This window comes from Coturnix japonica, chromosome 17 (assembly GCF_054131305.1).
Source record: "Coturnix japonica strain WE chromosome 17, WE-NBRP24, whole genome shotgun sequence".
Taxonomy (NCBI): domain Eukaryota; kingdom Metazoa; phylum Chordata; class Aves; order Galliformes; family Phasianidae; genus Coturnix; species Coturnix japonica.
The window spans coordinates 5,625,496-5,644,201 of record NC_140679.1 but is presented as its reverse complement, the minus strand read 5'-3'; positions in this window follow the sequence as shown (position 1 = coordinate 5,644,201).

Sequence of the window (18,706 nt, the reverse complement as noted above, 5' to 3'; positions counted from 1 at the left end):
GGGAATCTGGTTCAATGTTTATACGAACTTTTGGAATTAGCAAATATAAAAGAGTTAGAAAAAACTATGAAATCATATGCAACATTTTTCTGCAAATTTCTGTATCACACAAAATCAAACCGTCAATGTCACAGAGTTCTCTCTAGAGCTCACTCCGGGACAGTGGGAACAAACCCGGGGGAGCAGGAACAAAAATCCCCCCTCCCCCTTTTCTCTAGCGGCACTGTACGGCACTGCGCGGCACAGCCTGGCCACGTGCGTTTAGGGAGAGGGGAAGGGAAGGGAGATTGCGATTGAGTCTAACAAAAAATGAAGGAGAAAAACGTGATCTGAGAACGAACGGCAGTTTAATAACCTAATAACGCTAAACAACAACAAGAGAGTTTCAACAAAGAGAATACCAAGTCCCCAATCTCACTGATGGAGCTGTGGAAGGCAGGAAGTTCCGACCACGTTGTCTCCTCGCAGGGAGCCAGGGCAGCAACCCCATCCCCTTCCCCACTTCCCTTCCGGTGTCCCTCCCCACATGCCCATTTAAGGCAGACCACAGAAAAAAAACTTGTTCCCTTTACTCCCATTATTAGGCGTGGTGTTCTGATGTGGAATACCAACACCAACCAAATTGCAAAACCATAACAATCAAATATGCATAAAAGATAAAGAACCACCACAGGGAACCATATGAGGATGATGAACACTTTATGGAAGCTGGAATAGTGCTTATTACAACACCTTCCTGAGAGAGTTCTTGATCTCCCTGTTCCTCATGGTGTAGATAACAGGGTTCAGAGTCGGAGGAACCACTGAGTACAGAACTGCCACCATGAGGTCCATGGATGGAATGGAAAAGGAGGGGGGCTTCAGGTAGGCATAAAGGACAGTGCTGAGAAAGAGGGAGACCACGGCCAGGTGAGGGAGGCACGTGGAGAAGGCTTTGTGCCGTCCCTGCTCAGAGGGCATCCTCAGCACGGCCATGAAGATCTGCACATAGGACACAACTATGAAAACAAAGCACCCAATGACTAAACTGATAGTAAAAATGAGAAACACAACTTCCCTGAGGTAGGAGGCTGAGCGGGAGAGCTTGAGGATCTGTGGGATTTCACAGAAAAACTGATTCACAACATTCCCATGGCAGAGAGGCAGTGAAAACGTACTGGCAGTGTGCAGTAGGGAATTGAGAAGCACAGCGCCCCAGGCAGCTGCTGCCATAGTGGCACAAGCTCTGCTGTCCATCAAGGTCCCGTAGTGCAGGGGCTTGCAGATGGCAACATAGCGGTCATAGGACATGATGGTGAGAAGGGAATACTCTGCTGAGAGGAAGAAGGTAAAGAAAATAGCTGTGCAGCACATCCTGTATAGGAGATGGCCCTGGTGTCCCAGAGGGCGTTGGCCATGGCTTTGGGGAGCGTGGTGGAGATGCAGCCCAGGTCGAGGAGGGCCAGGTTGAGGAGGAAGAAGTACATGGGGGTGTGCAGGCAGCGGTCGCAGGCTATGGCTGTGCTGATGAGGCCATTGCCCAGGAGGGCAGCCAGGTAGATGCCCAGGAAGAGCCAGAAGTGCAGGAGCTGCAGCTGCCACGTGTCTGCCAGTGGCAGCAGGAGGAACTCGCTGATGGAGCTGCTGTTGGTCATCTGCTGTTGTTGGGCTTGGAGTCCTGCTCAGAGTGCAGAAGATAATGACAAGTCCAGACAGTTCTCAGAGACACTTGTTCTACTGTACAATGAAATGTTTTCATTCTTTTATGAGAATGTTTATTTAGCACAACAAATATAATTGAATTTCATTAAGTTCAGCATTCTGTAAGTAGAAGAGCATATGAAGCTTTAACCTTGCTTTCCTCTTCTAATCTTATCCCATCTCCCTGTATTATTTCATCTGTTTCGTGTCTCATATCTTTACCTTCACTGCTCTTAAAGCCCTCAGTCCCAACCTTTGTGCCCTTCACTTTCTGTTCAGGAAACCTGCCTATTTGCAATGTAAGTGCATTATTCTTGTCAACAAAAATGATAATTTCAACTAGTTCCACCCTTAGAAAGGGTCCTTTTCGTGAAAGGAGTGGCTGAAAACACGTCACTTGTGACAGTTCACAAAACAAGCAATTGACTGAAGAAGAATTGGGAGTCTCAATACTGTGTTTATATTTGACAGCCCCTTTTAGATTTCTGCTTCCAATCCTTTTCCCTTTCTTCCAAACAAGAAATAGAAAATTGCTACTTTGGCTGCCCACTTGCAAATGGCCCTCACAAATATTCAGTTGTGCAGTGGAGCTGTGATCCCCTGCCCCAGGCAGCAGCTGTGGCAGCACAAGTGCTGCTGGGGGGCTCCTTCCCCTCACACGTCTCCCTGCAGCACCCTGAGCAGTTCCCCGGGCAGGCTGAGTGCTGAGCCTGGCAGGCGGCAGAGTTGCATACCCAGCACACAGCCCCTGGTGCACAGCAGGGACCCTGCTCTACAGGACAGCCCTGGGCACCAGCCTGCAGCCCCAGCTGCACAGCCTGCAGCCGTGCTGGGACACACAGCCCTCATTGTTGTGCTCTGACACTGCAGCATCGAAGCCTTCAGCTGGAGCAGCAGGCTTTTTCCGCAATAAAGAAACTTGCAGTGCCTGCAGCCAGATCTGCTATGGGATGTCTAAGTTTAGTTAACACTCTATGACAAGCAGATCACGGTCAGCAGTGACACTTACCATGTCTTGGTCTGTGAGCAATGCTCCTGCAGTGAGCTCACAGCCCACTCACACAGTGCACATCCTGCAAGCACTCTCCCCTTTCTCTTCTTTCCTTCTGTCACCTGCAGGCTGTGCTGTGCACAAGAGCTGCTCTTGAGCACAGCTGTCTCTCTGCAGCTCTGTAATCTTTTATGAGCTCCCTGTGTCCCAGGAGCTCAGACAAGCAAGCAGCAGATGATGTCATTTTTATCCTTCCCACTCATCTCCCCTGACACATCCCTGGGTCCTCATGGCCATCAGCTCCTGAAAGACAACAGTTTCATGAGTTTGCTTTGAAATCCGCTCAATTAACCACCACATGTCCAGTGGTCCATGACTGATTGGAGACATATGGGGAGTGCTACCAGAGATCGTTTGATAAAACACAAAGGGCACCCAGACAAGGACAGGGAGGGTTGGACTTCCCCTGTGCAGGGCAGTGATCCAGCTGAGGCAGTACAGGCACCTCGTCCCCAGATGGAAACCCTGGGGCTTAAATGGGATTCAGTTCCTCACAGACCCACAGGTGCTGGGATTCCTCTCGTTCTGCACAGATGTTCACAAAGAGTTGTACAGTGCTGCTTTAGTATCTTCTTTAAACCCAACTATAAATAAACAGACAATAAATGTATTTTGGATTCTTCCTCTTTAAGCTCTCTCCAGATACCTCTGCATTTTGATGAACAAGTTCTGAAAACCTGAAGAAGAGAACAGGAAGGCACAAGGCACAAGAGGCTCATTAGGTTATAATGGGATCCAGGGCACATGTGATGCTGAGTCCATCAACCTCCAGTGCAGAGAGAAGTTTACACAGAGTACTCAGCAAGACAAAGTCAGAAGTAACAGTGAAGTTTCTTGGAGTATTAATGGGCCCACTGAGGAACATTACCAAGCAAGCTTCCCAAGGGACTTGTTAGAGCAGATAATTGGAAGCCATGACTACAGGCAGGCAAAGGCACAGGCATGGTAGCTCTGATGCTGAGAAACCCCTCCTTTGCCTTATGATTCCTGACCCCTTGACCGTCGGCAGGGAGATCTGGTCTCTCATGTTGGCTCAGGACCCTTCCTGGGGCAGTGGGATGGAGCTGTGTATAATGTTAAATGAAAGACATGGGGACAGAAGATCCCAGGCTCTGCATGGGGTGCAAGGATGCTGTGAAGTTCATGTCCCATGTGTGCCCTGTTTCTCATCACAGGATGTGGGATGTGAGAAAGGCTCAGTCTGAACAAGCAGTCAATCCCACTGAAACTCTGAACTTCAGATCTCTCAGTTCCAGTGCCCTCTTTTGCACACCATCCCATAGTTTGATGTCCTTTCTATTCTGTGGTGCCCAGAAGTGCACCCAGTGCTCCAGGTGAGGCTGCAGCAGTGCAGAGCAGACAGGGATGATCCTTTCCATTACCCACCTAGCAAGAACTTGTTTCCTGTGCTCCCAGTCCTTTCCAGTCAGACTTCTCTCCAGTGTTCCATATCCAGTCAGTGTGTATGTCCAGGGTTGCCTCTACCCAGGTGCACAATCAGGCACTTGTTCTTGTTATGCTTTATGTACCAACTCGTTCTCACTTCTCTCTGCAAGTCCTCTCTACCCTTGTCATGGTTTTGTCATCTTTGCTATTGGTATTCTGCATCATAACACCATGTGGAGCTCAGAGAAGAAGAACTAGACGTCCCAGAGGACCTCACAGTCAGAGAGGGAAACACGTCACGGAAGTGTCGCTAGCTCTCTCTCTCTCTCACTGACTGGCAGCTAGTGGGAAACCTCTCTCTTTTATTTCGCTTGATTGATTAGCTTCAATTTCAAATAGATTGTAATTAGTCAAATAAGTTTTCCTCCTTAGATCATTGCCGCTTCTCTGTTTGTTTCCCTGAGCCCAGCTCCCATCTCTCTACCCCTTTCCCTTATTCCCTTCCCATTTGTCAGGGGCCGGGGGGCCCACGGGTCTACTGCCCCCCGTCACGGACAGAGACTGATCTAGATAACACCGTGACACCATGCACTGTTCTCAAAGGTGATTCAGTGTATCGAGAACTTTCCACTCAAGCATTTCCAAACCAGTTCAAATGCTGAGAGATAGAAATGCTGGTTTGGAAGTTCAACAACTGTGGTGGTCTGCTGAACTTCTCAAAGGGCAGTGTGTAGGACACCCCACGGTAAGAACCATCAGGGGGGTAATCCCACAAACACACACATCTCTTACCAACACTCAGACCATTTCCAACAGCCACGTTTTGGATGCTGCTCCTGGACTGATGTGACACTGAACAGCGACAGTGCCAAGGGCTTTACGAAGTGCTTATTTTCTGAGCACACCTAACAGATATCAGGTGGGTCCCTTGGCTCATTTCCCAGTTGGTTGGCAATTTGGAAGCACCGTGGATGAGTTCCACCCAAATCATCACCTGTTTGACCAAAAGGGGTGACAGAAGGGCTCAGAAGGGATGGTGTCACTGTGCAAAGAGCACTGGAAAGACAGGATGAGCTGAAAACACCCTGAGCCCAATGGTGGAGTTGAGCAGATGCAAGGACTGATATAAATCACAACCCACAACCACAACAAACCAAGATATAATACTATGACACCAGAACATGTGACACAGAGGTATATTCAAGATTCCGGCACGGTCAAATCTTTGGTTTTTCTGTCACAACACACAAATGGGTAAAGGCAGCTCTCAGCCATTCTGTGTTCAGTCAAGGTCCCGCGGGGATCTTCTTTGAAATAGAACAAGACCCCAACTCGCCCTTTTGGGGGCTTTGTTCATATGGTTAAAATGAGGGAATAACCCAGCAAGTGTTAATTTTAGATTCCTTTTTGGGGGTGTCCTGAGCCTCCCAAGGGTATTTGTTAAGGGATTTCATTAAGGCGAGGGAAGCTGGCCTCAGGTTGGCTGGATCAATCCACACAGGCTGGCCAGGGAGAGAAGTGTTTCCCTGGCTTCTCAGCAACTGGATGGTAGCTCACGGGGGCAAATGGCAAGGGTGTTTTATATATAAAGTATATATATATATAAAGTTTTATAAACTTTAAATTCCTGAATCTGGGCGGATGGCCAATACCTCGGATTATTAGTAAACACTTTTGAGCTATGTCTTTTTACTTTTTTTCCTCTATATTGGAGAAAAAAAAAAGGAAAAAAAAAATTATTTTCCTCTATTAAATTTTTTTTACAAGGGACTGCGTCTCATTAGTTCCTCTTTTGAGATGCTCCAAACATATTGGATGTTGTTTAAGCTAGCCACTTTTTCCTATGGAGCTATAGAAATGTATAATCGATTGAAAGCATGGTTAGCAATGCTTACTTGGTATCTGTATACAGCTCCAGAGGGAGCAACTAATGCAACTAATAGTACAGAAATGGTGGTTTTTGAGCGTGCTCCTCCTTTTTTCTTTGCACCCTTTAAGCAGTCTTCGAATGACCATTTGGCCCAGTTGAACACACTGTCAATCTCCCTGAACTTACTGTTGACTTTTTAACTTATTGGTTCTTGGATTTATTACATTTGTTACATCAGGAGGAAGTCTTCCCTAGAATCAGAGAATACTGAGTGGCAGGGAGTGTGGAGAGACTTTGGAGAGACTTTTAGAAGACAGACATCTTTAGTGTCATGGAGCTTTACTCCTGAACACTTAAAGAATCCTGAGAGTTTGACCGCATATTTGAGACAGGAATGTTGTGGCTCAGGCAGATCTAAGGAGGCACAAATGACTTGGGGCCTAGCTAATGCTTATCGGGCCTTATTCAATACCATTCCTGAGAGGGAAGATTTTGAGGTTGAGAGAGAGAGTCTCAGGGCCGAGAATGAGTGTATGCAATCCAAACTCGACACCCTCCAGTCTATGCACAGCACTCTCCAGTCCAAGCACAACACTCTCCAGACTGAGCACAATGCCCTCCGGACCGAGTACAACACTCTCTAGACTGAGCACAACACCCTCCAGTCTAAGAATAACATCCTCCAGTTCGAGTGTAAAACCATCCAATCCGAGTGCGACACCCTCCAGTCCAACTACGACAGCCTCCAGACTGAGCTCAGTGCCATCCAGTATGAGCGGAACACTCTCCAAAACCAGCTATGTGCCCTCTGGGGTGAGCTGAATATATTTAACCAACTATTGGGGGCACATGTAGTCCAATTTGAACAGCCACTGGGGGCACATGTAGTTCAATTTATCCAACCATCGGGGGCACCAGATACAATGTTGGTTGCCCCTGTAAGAGGGCGAAAAACAAAACGAGTTTCAACTCAGTCAGAGAAAATGCAGAAGGAGTTAGAAGAGCTGAGGGAGTTAGGAGATCAGGGGGAGTCAGAAGAGCAGGGGGAGTCAGAAGAGCAGAGGAAGTTGGAGGAGCAGAGATGTTAGAGGAGCAGAGGAAGTTAGGAGAGAGGAAAAAAAAAGAGGTTTACCAGAAGGAAATAATAGAAGAGTCAGAGTCAAAAGAAGAAGAGGAGCCAAAAGCTAGATTTTCTTTACGAGAAATTCTTAAGTCCAAAATTTTAGATGGGGTGGCCTCATCAACACAGTTGTCACCATCAACACCTGGGACTCTTGATAGAGCAAAAGGCGAGCAAACTATTACAACCATTATTGATTGATCTTTTAAAATGAGTGAAATTCGGGATCTAAGAAAGGATTTCACACGTCAGCCAAAAGAACATATGGTCACTTGATTACTTTGAAGCTGGGAAATGGTGCCAGCAGTGCGTGGCTAGATGGTAGTGAAGCTCGCAAACTGGGTGGCATTTCCAGGGACTCACGTGTGGACAGAGGTACTGGCACATGCCAAGATCCTACACCCTCTGGAAGTGGATGTTGATAGTGGTAAGAGATAGATTCCCCTTTAAACGGCACTTGGAGCCTGAGAGAAAGAAATGGACTGATATAGAGAAAGGTATCCATTTTTTGAGAGAAAGTGCTCTGGTGGAAATGCTATACAGCTCCCACTTCAATTGTAGCGATCCAAACCAATTACATGATCCTGAAGCAGTCCGTGTTCCACGACAAATGTGGCATGACTTTACAAAGGCGGCTCCAGAAAAGCATGTCAGTGCACCTGCATTTGTATATGGCAAAGGGGAAAGGAAACCCCTGGTGAATGAACTAATTAGCAGATTTCAGAAATTTGAATTATTTATAAGCGCTACAGAAGTTAATCTTTACACTTCAGCCATTGTGGAAAGATTAAACAAAATGGAGGGAACACAAAGTGATATTATTGACAAATTGTCAAATGTGCCTGATGTAGATGAATCCATGGTGATACCAGATGATGGAGACCAGGATTTCCACGATCGCCTATTGAGAAAGCTAAACAACATGATTTCCTCTCGACCTGTATCATCGAAAATCTCAACCATAAAAAAGAGACGTCCTCGTATTCAAGCAAATGACAACGATAAAACACCTTGTATTCAAGCAAATGACAACGATAAGACTGCACGTCTAGCCTTTGTTGTATTTCCTTTGTAGTCATGGGGAGGACATGAAGAAGTGGTGTAAATTCATCCACTTCTGCACTTCAGGCATGAGTGAAAGAATTACAATGCAAAACAAACACCAAGGTGAACTCTTCCAAAAGGGGGAAAATTCCAGTTGCTGCAAGCCGCAGAGGTAAACAATAGAGGGGCCCTGCCCCCAGCCAGGGGGGGGAAAAGGGACAATAGAGTATACTGGACTGTGTGGATTAAGTAACCTGGTGCATCTCTACCACAGAAATATAAGGCCTTTGTGGAAACTGGTGCACAATGCACCCTTAATGCCCTCAAGTCACCAAGGGACACAACCAGTATATATCCATGGAGTGACTGGGGGTTCCCAAGCATTGACTATGTTGGAGGCAGAAATAAGCCTCACTGGTAAAAACTGGCAGAGACAACCAATTGTGACTGGTCCAGAGGCTCCATGTATACTGGGAATCGATTACCATAGGATGGGATATTTTAAGGATCCCAAGGGGTATCGATGGGCCTTTGGGATAGCTGCTGTTAACACAAACGGTGTTAAGCAGCTGTCAGCTTTACCTGGTCTGTCAGATGATCCTTCTGCTGTGGGGTTGCTCCAGGTAAAAGACCAAGAGGTACCAATTGCCACCAAAGTGGTTCACAGACAGCAGTACTGCACCAATAGGGACTCACTGCTCCCCATTCACAAGCTAATTCGCCAATTAGAGAATCAGGGAGTGAATAGCAAAACTCACTCGCCTTTTAACAGCCCCATATGGCCACACCTCCATTAAGTGCTGCTGTACCAGACATGCTAGAACTCCAGTATGAATTGGAGTCAAAAGAAGCTAGGTGGTATGCCACCACTGACATTGCTAATGCCTTCTTTTCCATCCCATTGGCTGCAAAATGTAGGCCACAGTTTGCTTTTACCATGAGAGGTATTCAGTATACCTGGAACCGTTTACCTCAAGGGTAAAAGCACAGCCCAACCATTTGCCATGGGTTGATCCAAGCCGTCTTGGAACAGGGTGATGCTCCTCAGCACTTGCAGTATATTGATGACATTGTGGTGTCGGGCCATACAGCAGCAGAGGTTATCAAGAAAGGAAAACAGATAATCCAAATTCTCTTGCAAGCTGGTTTTGCCATTAAGCGTAGCAAGGTGAAGGGGCCTGCCCAGGAAATCCAGTTCCTAGGTATAAAATGGCAAGATGGACGTCGTCACATCCCAGCAGATGTGATTGACAAAATCACTGCTATGTCTCTGCCCACCAACAAAACAGACACAATCTTTTCTGGGTGTAGTGGGCTTTTGGAGAATGCATGTCCCAAACTACAGCCACATAGTGAGCCCCCTCTATCAGGTAACACGGAAGAAAAATAATTTCCCATGGGGTCCTGAACAGCAGCAGGCTTTTGAGCAGATAAAACAAGAGATAGCCCGTGCCGTGGCCTTGGGGCCAGTACGGACGGGACAGGATGTGAAGAACATCCTCTACACTGCTGCTGGAGAGAAAGGTCCCACCTGGATTTGTGGCAAAGAGCCTCAGGAGAGACCCGAGGCCGACCCATAGGAATTTGGAGTTGATCATATAAAGGGTCTGAGGAGCGCAACACTCCAACTGAGAAGGCAATCTTAGCCGTGTATGAGGGGGTTTGGGCTGCTTCTGAAGTAGTTGGGACAGAGGTTCAGCTTCTTCTAGCACCTCGCTTGCCAGTAATAAACTGGATGTTTAAAGGACAGGTTCCCTCCACCCATCATGCTACTGATGCCACTTGGAGTAAGTGGATTTCATTAATTACTCAACGAGCTCGAATATCAAAACTCAGCCTTCCTGGAATTCTAGAAGTGATCATGGACTGGCCTGAGAGTAAAAAAAATTGAAACACCACCTACAGAAGAGGTATCACGTGCTAAAGAGGCACCACCAAACAATGAGCTACCAGAAAATGAAAAGAAATTTGCCATATTCACAGACGGATCATGTCGTATTGTAGGGAAGCATCGCAGATGGAAAGCTGCTGTGTGGAGCCCCTCACGACAAGTTGCAGAGGCCACTGAAGGTAAAGGAGAATCAAGTCAATTTGCAGAGGTAAAGGCTGTTCAGCTGGCTTTAGATGTGGCTGAATGGGAGAGGTGGCCAATGCTTCATCTTTGTACTGATTCATGGATGGTGGCAAATGCCTTATGGGGGTGGTTGCAACAGTGGGAAGATGATAACTGGCAACAAAGGGGTAAACCTGTTTGGGCTGCTGAACTGTGGAAAGACATTGCTGCCCGAATAAGGAACATTGTTGTAAAGGTGCGCCATGTAGATGCTCACGTGCCTAAAAGTAAGGCTACTGAAGAACATAAAAATAACCATCAGGTTGATCGAGCTGCCAGAATTGAGGTGGCTCAAATAGACTTGGACTTGCAGAACAAGGGTGAATTATTTCTAGCTCGGTGGGCCCATGAGACTTCAGGTCATCAAGGAAGGGATGCAACATACTAGTGAGCCAGAGACCGAGGGGTGGACTTTACTATGGACGCTATTGCTCAGGTTATTCATGATTGTGAAATATGCGCCATAATTAAACAAGCCTAGAGGATGAAACCTTGTTGGGGGGAAGGGCGATGGCTAAAGTATAAATAATGGAGAGGCATGTCAGGTTGATTATATCACCTTGCCACGATCTCGCAATGGTAAGCGTTATGTACTCACCATGGTGGAGGCAACCACTGGGTGGCTCGAAACATACGCAGTACCCCATGCTACCACCAGAAACACCATATTACGGTTGGAGAAGCAAATCCTGTGGCGGCATGGCACTCCGGAAAGAATCGAATCAGATAATGGGACTCATTTCAAAAATTCTCTTGTAACCACTTGGGCCAAAAATCATGGCATTAAGTGGATTTACCATATTCCCTATCATGCACCAGCTTCTGGTAAGACTGAACGATTCAACGGGTTGTTGAAAACTATGTTGAAAGCAATGGGTGGCGGAACGTAAAAAAATTGTGAGAACCATTTAGCAGAAGCTACCTGGTTGGTCAACACTCAAGGATCTAGTAATCATAATGGTCCTAACCAATCCAGCTCCCTACGTACCATGGAGGGAGATAAGGTTCCTGTAGTACAACTAAAGAGCGTATTGGGAAAAACAGTTTGGGTCCTTCCAGCATCTGGAAAGGGCAAACCTCTCCAGGGTACTGTCTTTGCCCAGGGACCTGGGTGCACTTGGTGGGTGTTGCACAAAAATAGGAATGTTCAATGTGTACCACAAGGGAATTTGATGTTGGGGGAGTGCAGCCAATGATTTCTTGTAGATCACAGAATCACAGAATGTCACAGAGATCTCTCTAGAGCTCACTCCTGGACAGTGGGAACAATCCTGGGGGAGCAGGAACAAAATTCCCCCTCCCCCCTCCCCTTTTCTCTAGCGGCACTGTACGGCACTGCGTGGCGCGGCCCGGCCACATGCGTTTTGGGAGAGGGGAAGGGAAGGGAGATTGCGATTGAGTCTAACAAAAAATGAAGGAGAAAAACGTGATCTGAGAACGAACGGCAGTTTAATAACCTAATAATGCTAAACAACAACAAGAGAGTTTCAACAAAGAGAATACCAAGTCCCCAATCTCACTGATGGAGCTGTGGAAGGCAGGAAGTTCCGACCACGTTGTCTCCTCACAAGGAGCCGGGGCAGCAACCCCATCCCCTTCCCCACTTCCCTTCCGGTGTCCCTCCCCACATGCCCATTTAAGGCAGTCCACAGAAAAAAAACTTGTTCCCTTTACTCCCATTATTAGGCATGGTGTTCTGATGTGGAATACCAACACCAACCAAATTGCAAAACCATAACATTCCACCCCTTATTACACATCACCACATCATGCCTAACTTTTATCAACATATAAACAGAACAGTAGTTAACATGCATTACATATGTACATACAGATATATATATATATATACACACACATGGAATCACAGGCTGCACTCTCCCAGCATCAAATTTCCCTGTGGCACACACTGAACATCCCCATCCTTCTGCATCACCCACCAGGTGCACCCAGGACCCTGTGCAAAGACAGTTCCGCGGAGGGGTTTCCCCTTTCCAGAGGCTGGGAGGACCCAAACCGCTTTTCCCAGCATATTCTTTACATGCACCACAGGAACCTTGTCTCCCTCCACAGTTTGCAGGGAGTTGGATTGTGTAGGGCCGTCTCGGTTGGCTGATCTTCGGGTGTTTACCAGCCTGGTGGCTTCGGCTAGATGTTTCTCCCAGTTCTTAAATGTTCCACCACCCATCGCTTTCAGCGTGGTTTTCAGCAAACCGTTGTGGCGCTCGATCTTACCAGCGGCTGGTGCGTGATAGGGGATGTGATAGATCCACTCGATGCCATGTTCTTTGGCCCAAGTGCTTACCAGTGAATTTTTGAAATGAGTCCCATTGTCTGATTCGATCCTCTCTGGGGTGCCATGTCGCCACAGGATTTGTGTCTCTAGGCCTAATATGGTGTTTCTGGCAGTGGCATGGGGCACCGCATATGTCTCAAGCCACCCGGTGGTTACCTCCACCATGGTGAGTACATAATGCTTACCATTACGAGTCTTTGGCAGGGTGATATAATCAATCTGCCATGCCTCCCCATATTTATACTTTTCCCATCGCCCTTCCCCCCAGAGAGGTCTCATCCTCTTGGCCTGTTTGATCATGGCACAGGTGTCACAATCATGGATGATCTGCGCAATAGCGTCCATTGTTATTTCCACCCCTCAGTCTCTAGCCCACTTATGTGTTCCATGTCTGCCTTGATGGCCTGAGGTCTCATGGGCCCACCGAGCTAGGAATAACTCTCCCTTATTCTGCCAATCCAGGTCTATCTAAGCCACCTCAATTCTGGCAGCTCGATCTACCTGGTGGTTATTTTGTTGCTCCTCTGTCGCTCGACTCTTGGGCACGTGGGCATCTACGTGACGCACCTTTAGGACCATGTTCTTTATTCGGGCAGCAATGTTCTTCCATAGTTCAGCGGCCCAAATAGGTTTACCTTTCCGCTGCCAGTTGTTTTGCTCCCATTGCTGCAACCACCCCCATAAGGCATTGGCCACCATCCATGAGTCAGTATAGAGGTAAAGCACTGGCCATTTCTCCCGCTCAGCAATGTCTAGGGCCAGCTGGACAGCCTTTACCTCCGCAAATTGACTCGATTCTCCTCTTCCTTCCGTGGCCTCTGCAACTTGTCGTGCGGGGCTCCACACTGCAGCCTTCCATCTGCGATGTTTCCCAACAATGCGGCACAATCCATCAGTGAACAGGGCAAACTTCTTTTCGTTTTCCGGAAGTTCATTGTATGGGGGAGACTCTTGGGTGCGTGACACCTCTTCTGCTGGTGGTGCTTCAAACTTTTTACCTTCGGGCCAGTCCATGATCACTTCTCTGGATCCCTGGACGGCTGAGGTTCCCCATCTGGGCCCACTGTGTGATTAGTGCAACCCACTTGCTCCATGTGGCGTCTGTGGCATGGTGAGTGGAGGGAACCTGCCCTTTAAACATCCAATTCAGCACTGGAAGTCGAGGTGCTAGGAGAAGCTGTGTTTCGGTGCCAATTACCTCAGAGGCAGCCCGGACCCCTTCATATGCGGCTAGGATCTCCTTCTCAGTTGGAGTGTAGCCCTCTTCCGACCCCCTGTATGCTCTACTCCAGAATCCTAGGGGTCGGCCTCGGGTCTCATCTGAGGTTCTCTGCCACAAGCTCCAAGTGGGACCTTTCTCCCCAGCAGCCGTGTAAAGGATGTTCTTCACATCCTGTCCCATCCGTACTGGCCCCAGGGCCACAGCACGGGCTATCTCTTGCTTGATTTGCTCAAAGGCCTGCTGCTGTTCAGGGCCCCACACGAAGCTATTCTTCTTTCGGGTCACCTGATAGAGAGGGCTCACAATGAGGCTATAATTTGGGATGTGCATCCTCCAGAAGCCTACTACACCCAGGAAGGACTGTGTCTCTTTTTTCTCAGAGAGCGCAGACACTTCAGTAATTTTGTTCATCACGTCTGTTGGGATGTGGCGACACCCATCTTGCCATTTCACCCCTAGAAACTGGATTTCTTGGGCAGAACCCTTCAATTTGTCTCGCTTAATAGCAAAACCAGCAGACAGGAGGATTTGGATTATCCGTTCTCCTTTTTTAAAAACCTCCGTCGCTGTATCAACCCACACAACGATATCATCTATATACTGCAGGTGCTCTGGAGCACCGCCCTGTTCCAACATGGCTTGGATCAGCCCATGGCAGATGGTCGGGCTGTGTTTCCACCCCTGGGGCAAACGGTTCCAAGTGTACTGAACACCCCTCCAAGTAAAGGCAAACTGTGGCCTACACTCTGTGGCCAAAGGGACAGAGAAGAATGCATTGGCAATATCAATGGTGGCATACCATTTTGACTCTTTTGATTCCAGTTCATACTGGAGTTCCAACATGTCTGGCACTGCAGCGCTCAATGGGGGTGTGACCTCAAGGCCACGATAGCCCACTGTCAGCCTCCATTCTCCACTGGCTTTGCTCACTGGCCATATGGGGCTATTGAAAGGTGAATGGGTCTTACTAATTACTCCCTGACTTTCTAGTTGTTGAATGAGCTTATGGATAGGGAGCAAGGAATCCCTATTAGTACGGTACTGTCGTCTGTGTACTGTTCTCATGGCAATTGGTACCCGTTGTTCTTCCAGCCGTAGTAACCCCACAGCAGACGGGTCCCCTGATAGGCCAGGCAAATCAGACAGCTGCTTAATGTTGTCTGTTTCTATAGCAGCTATTCCAAAAGCCCATCGGTATCCTTTAGGGTCCTTGAAATGTCCCCTTCTTAGGTAATCTATTCCAAGTATGCAAGGAGCCCCCTGGCCAGTCACTATATGATGTTTCTGCCAGTCTCTACCAGTGAGGCTTATCTCGGCCTCCAACACAGATAGTTCCTGCGAACCCCCAGTCACCCCATGTATATGTATCCGTTCTGTTCCTTTGAAACCTGAGGGTATCAGAGTGCACTGCGCACCGGTATCCACCAGTGCTTTATATTTTTGTGGTTCTGATGTGCCAGGCCATCGAATCCACACAGTGCAATACATTCTATTATCCCTCTCCCCTCCCTGGCTGAGGGCAGGGTCCCTCTATTGGTTGTCTGAAGCGGTAGAGGCAATCTCAGTAGTGGTTGACCTCTTTTGTAATTCTCTTACCCGTGCTCGCAGTGCAAAATTGGGTTCATCATGCCACTTCCTCATATCCTCTCCATGGTCACACAGGTAGTTCCACATGGCGCCACGTGACATAGGCTCACTGTGGTCATTCACTCGGACAGGTGTGCGTTTGCGTCTGACGACTCAGACTGCCACAGGTTCACTGTGGTTCCTTGCTGCAGACCAGCTCTTCTGCATGTTGTCTTGTTTTCTCTCCATTCGGTCCAGTCTATCCACCATTTGACAGATGGCTGCGATGGTGGTACGGTGTGGCAGTAGTGTGTTTTCGGTATTTTGCAGTGAAAGGATGAGCTCAAAAATTGCAGGTCTTCTATCCAGATCATCATACCTGTTAGAGTTCGTTAACAGTATACTGGAATACTTCCCTGGTGCTGACCGTATGAGTTTCTTGCATATTTCCTGAGTACAGCTCACCTTTTCTGGGTCATGGCCATCCTCTGGGTCCCCAGGGACAAACGTGGGATCGAACAGCATTTCTGCCACAGCCATTTCTCTCAGGTACTGGATACCTTCCTCAGCTGTACTCCATTTTTCCAGTACAGGCTCCAAATCACTTTTGAGAAGACAGGTTGCCTTTACAGCTGATAGCATCCTCTCCCAGAGAGTGGCGACTCCATCGAGACATCTGCTGATCCCTCTATCAATAGATGAGTCTCGAGCAATGTTTCCTAATTGACGAGCCTCATTGCAGCTTAGGGACATGCAGGCGGCCCCATTGTCCCAACACCGGAGCAGCCAAGTGACAAGGCATTCACCTGGGAGTCGGGCAAACTCCCTTCTCGTACCTTGGATTTCAGTAATTTTAAGAGGTTTACGAGTAGAGGAAGCGGTGACTTTTCCCTCATCATCACTATCCTCTCCGTGTCTGTTAGTCTTCCGAGTTGCCTTCCTTGGTGGTTTTGGGGAGGGTCCCTCGCCAGGATCTTCCTCTACTTCCTCCATCCGTTCCAGACGTGAGGACACACGTTCCCATCTCAGGCCTTCCACTGGGGTGACTGACACTGATGCTGGTGCTTCCTGTGGTCGGCTGGGATTAACTTGGCACCTTCCCTTTACGGTTTGGATCTCATTCTCGAGACTCTCTATCTTTTTCATAAGCTGTTCGTTCTGAGATCCCCCTGATCTCCCACCCTCACTCACCAGTTCTTTTAATCTCTCATTCAAAAGTTCTATTAATTTCCCAAGGTCCCTCTGGTGTTCAGGGGTGAGATTACCTGATACTGGGGGTTCCGATGCTTCTGTCCCTTTTCCTGAGTCTCTCTGCACTATTCTTTGCAAGTCTCTCCGCATGTTATAGTAAACTACTACAATTAGAGAGACTAACAACACAGTATCCCATTTGACACTCCAGTCATACTTAAGGAATTCAGAGCATTCGTGAGCCAGTTCGAGCACAGTGCCTGTGATGTTCGTTAGTCTGGAAGGGAGCCAGGCAGGTATCTCTATCCCTGCCAGCCGTCGGCTTAATATATCTACCCCTACCCCCATCATCAGGATGTTCTGAAGCCAGGACCTAAGGAACCTAAGGACCTTCAGTCCTACATACAGGGCTGTTGAAAAAAGCCACCTAATTACTGCCCAAAACATTGCCCGGAGCATTGCCCGCATCCTCCACCAAAAATGTCATGGAGTTCTCTCTAGAGCTCACTCCGGGACAGTGGGAACAAACGCGGGGGAGCAGGAACATAAACACCCCCCCCCCCCTTCCTTTTCTCTAGCGGCACTGTACGTCACTGCGCAGCGCGGCCCAGCCACCTGCGTTTAGGGAGAGGGGAAGGGAAGGGAGATTGCGATTGAGTCTAACAAAAAATGAAGGAGAAAAACGTGATCTGAGAACGAACAGCAGTTTAATAACCTAATAACGCTAAACAACAACAAGAGAGTTTCAACAAAGAGAATACCAAGTCCCCAATCTCACCGATGGAGCTGTGGAAGGCAGGAAGTTCCGACCACGTTGTCTCCTCGCAGGGAGCCGGGGCAGCAACCCCATCCCCTTCCCCACTTCCCTTCCGGTGTCCCTCCCCACATGCCCATTTAAGGCAGACCACAGAAAAAAAACTTGTTCCCTTTACTCCCATTATTAGGCATGGTGTTCTGATGTGGAATACCAACTCCAACCAAATTGCAAAACCATAACACAGAATGACCCAGGTTGGAAGGGACATCAAAGATTATGCAGTTCCAACCCCCCTGCCTAGCAGGGCCACAAAACATACACCTTTACTAGATAAGGTTACCCAGAGCCCTGACCGACCTGGTCTTGAACACCTCCAAGGACGGGGCATCCACAACCTCCCTGGGCAGCCTGTTCCAGGACCTAACCACTCTCCTAGTAAATAACTTCCCCCTAACATCCAACCTAAATCTTCCCTCTTGTAACTTAAAACCATTTCCCCTAGTCCTGCTATTATCAGCCCTTTCCAAGAGTTTACTCCCCTCCTGGGAGTAAGTTCCCTTCAGGTATTGAAAGGCTGCAGTGAGGTCACCCCGCAACCTTCTCTTCTCCAGGCTGAACAAACCCAACTCCCTCAGCCTGTCCTCATAGGGGAGGTGCTCCAACCCCCTGATCATCTTCGTGGCCCTCCTCTGGACCCTTTCCAAAATCTCCATGTCTTTTTTTTACTGAGGGCTTCACACCTGGACACAGTACTCCAGATGGGGCCTCACAAGAGCCGAGTAGAGAGGGACAATCACCTCCCTATCCCTGCGGACCACCCCTCTCCTGATGGATCCCAAGATCCCATTTGCTTTCCGGGCTGCCAGAGCGCACTGCTGGCTCATGTTAAGTTTCTCATCTATCAGGACCCCTAGGTCTTTCTCTGCCGAGCTGCTCTCAAGGATTACTCACGGCAAAGTGCAAGGTTTTGCACTTGGGCCAGAAGAACCCCAGGCACCTGTACAGGCTGGGAGGAGTTGTCCTCCAATTTGGAGATGAGGATGTGATGGGAGACCATGTCAAAGGCCTTGCTCAGGTCCAGGTTAATGACATCAGTCGCCTTCCCTTCGTCCACCAACGCTGTCACTCCATCATAGAAGGCCACAAGATTAGTTAAGCATGACCTTCCCCTAGTGAAGCCATGCTGGCTGTCTAGGATTACGTGCTCGTTCTTTATGTGATCAAGCATGTTGTCCAGGAGGATCTGTTCCATCATCTTCCCAGGTACGGAGGTGAGACTCACCGGCCTGTAGTTACCCGGGTCCTCTCTGCTCCCCTTCTTGTATATGGGAGTGACTTGACCCTTCCTCCAGTCATCTGGGACCTCACCTCACAGCCACGACTTCTCAAATATGATGGAGAGCGGCTCAG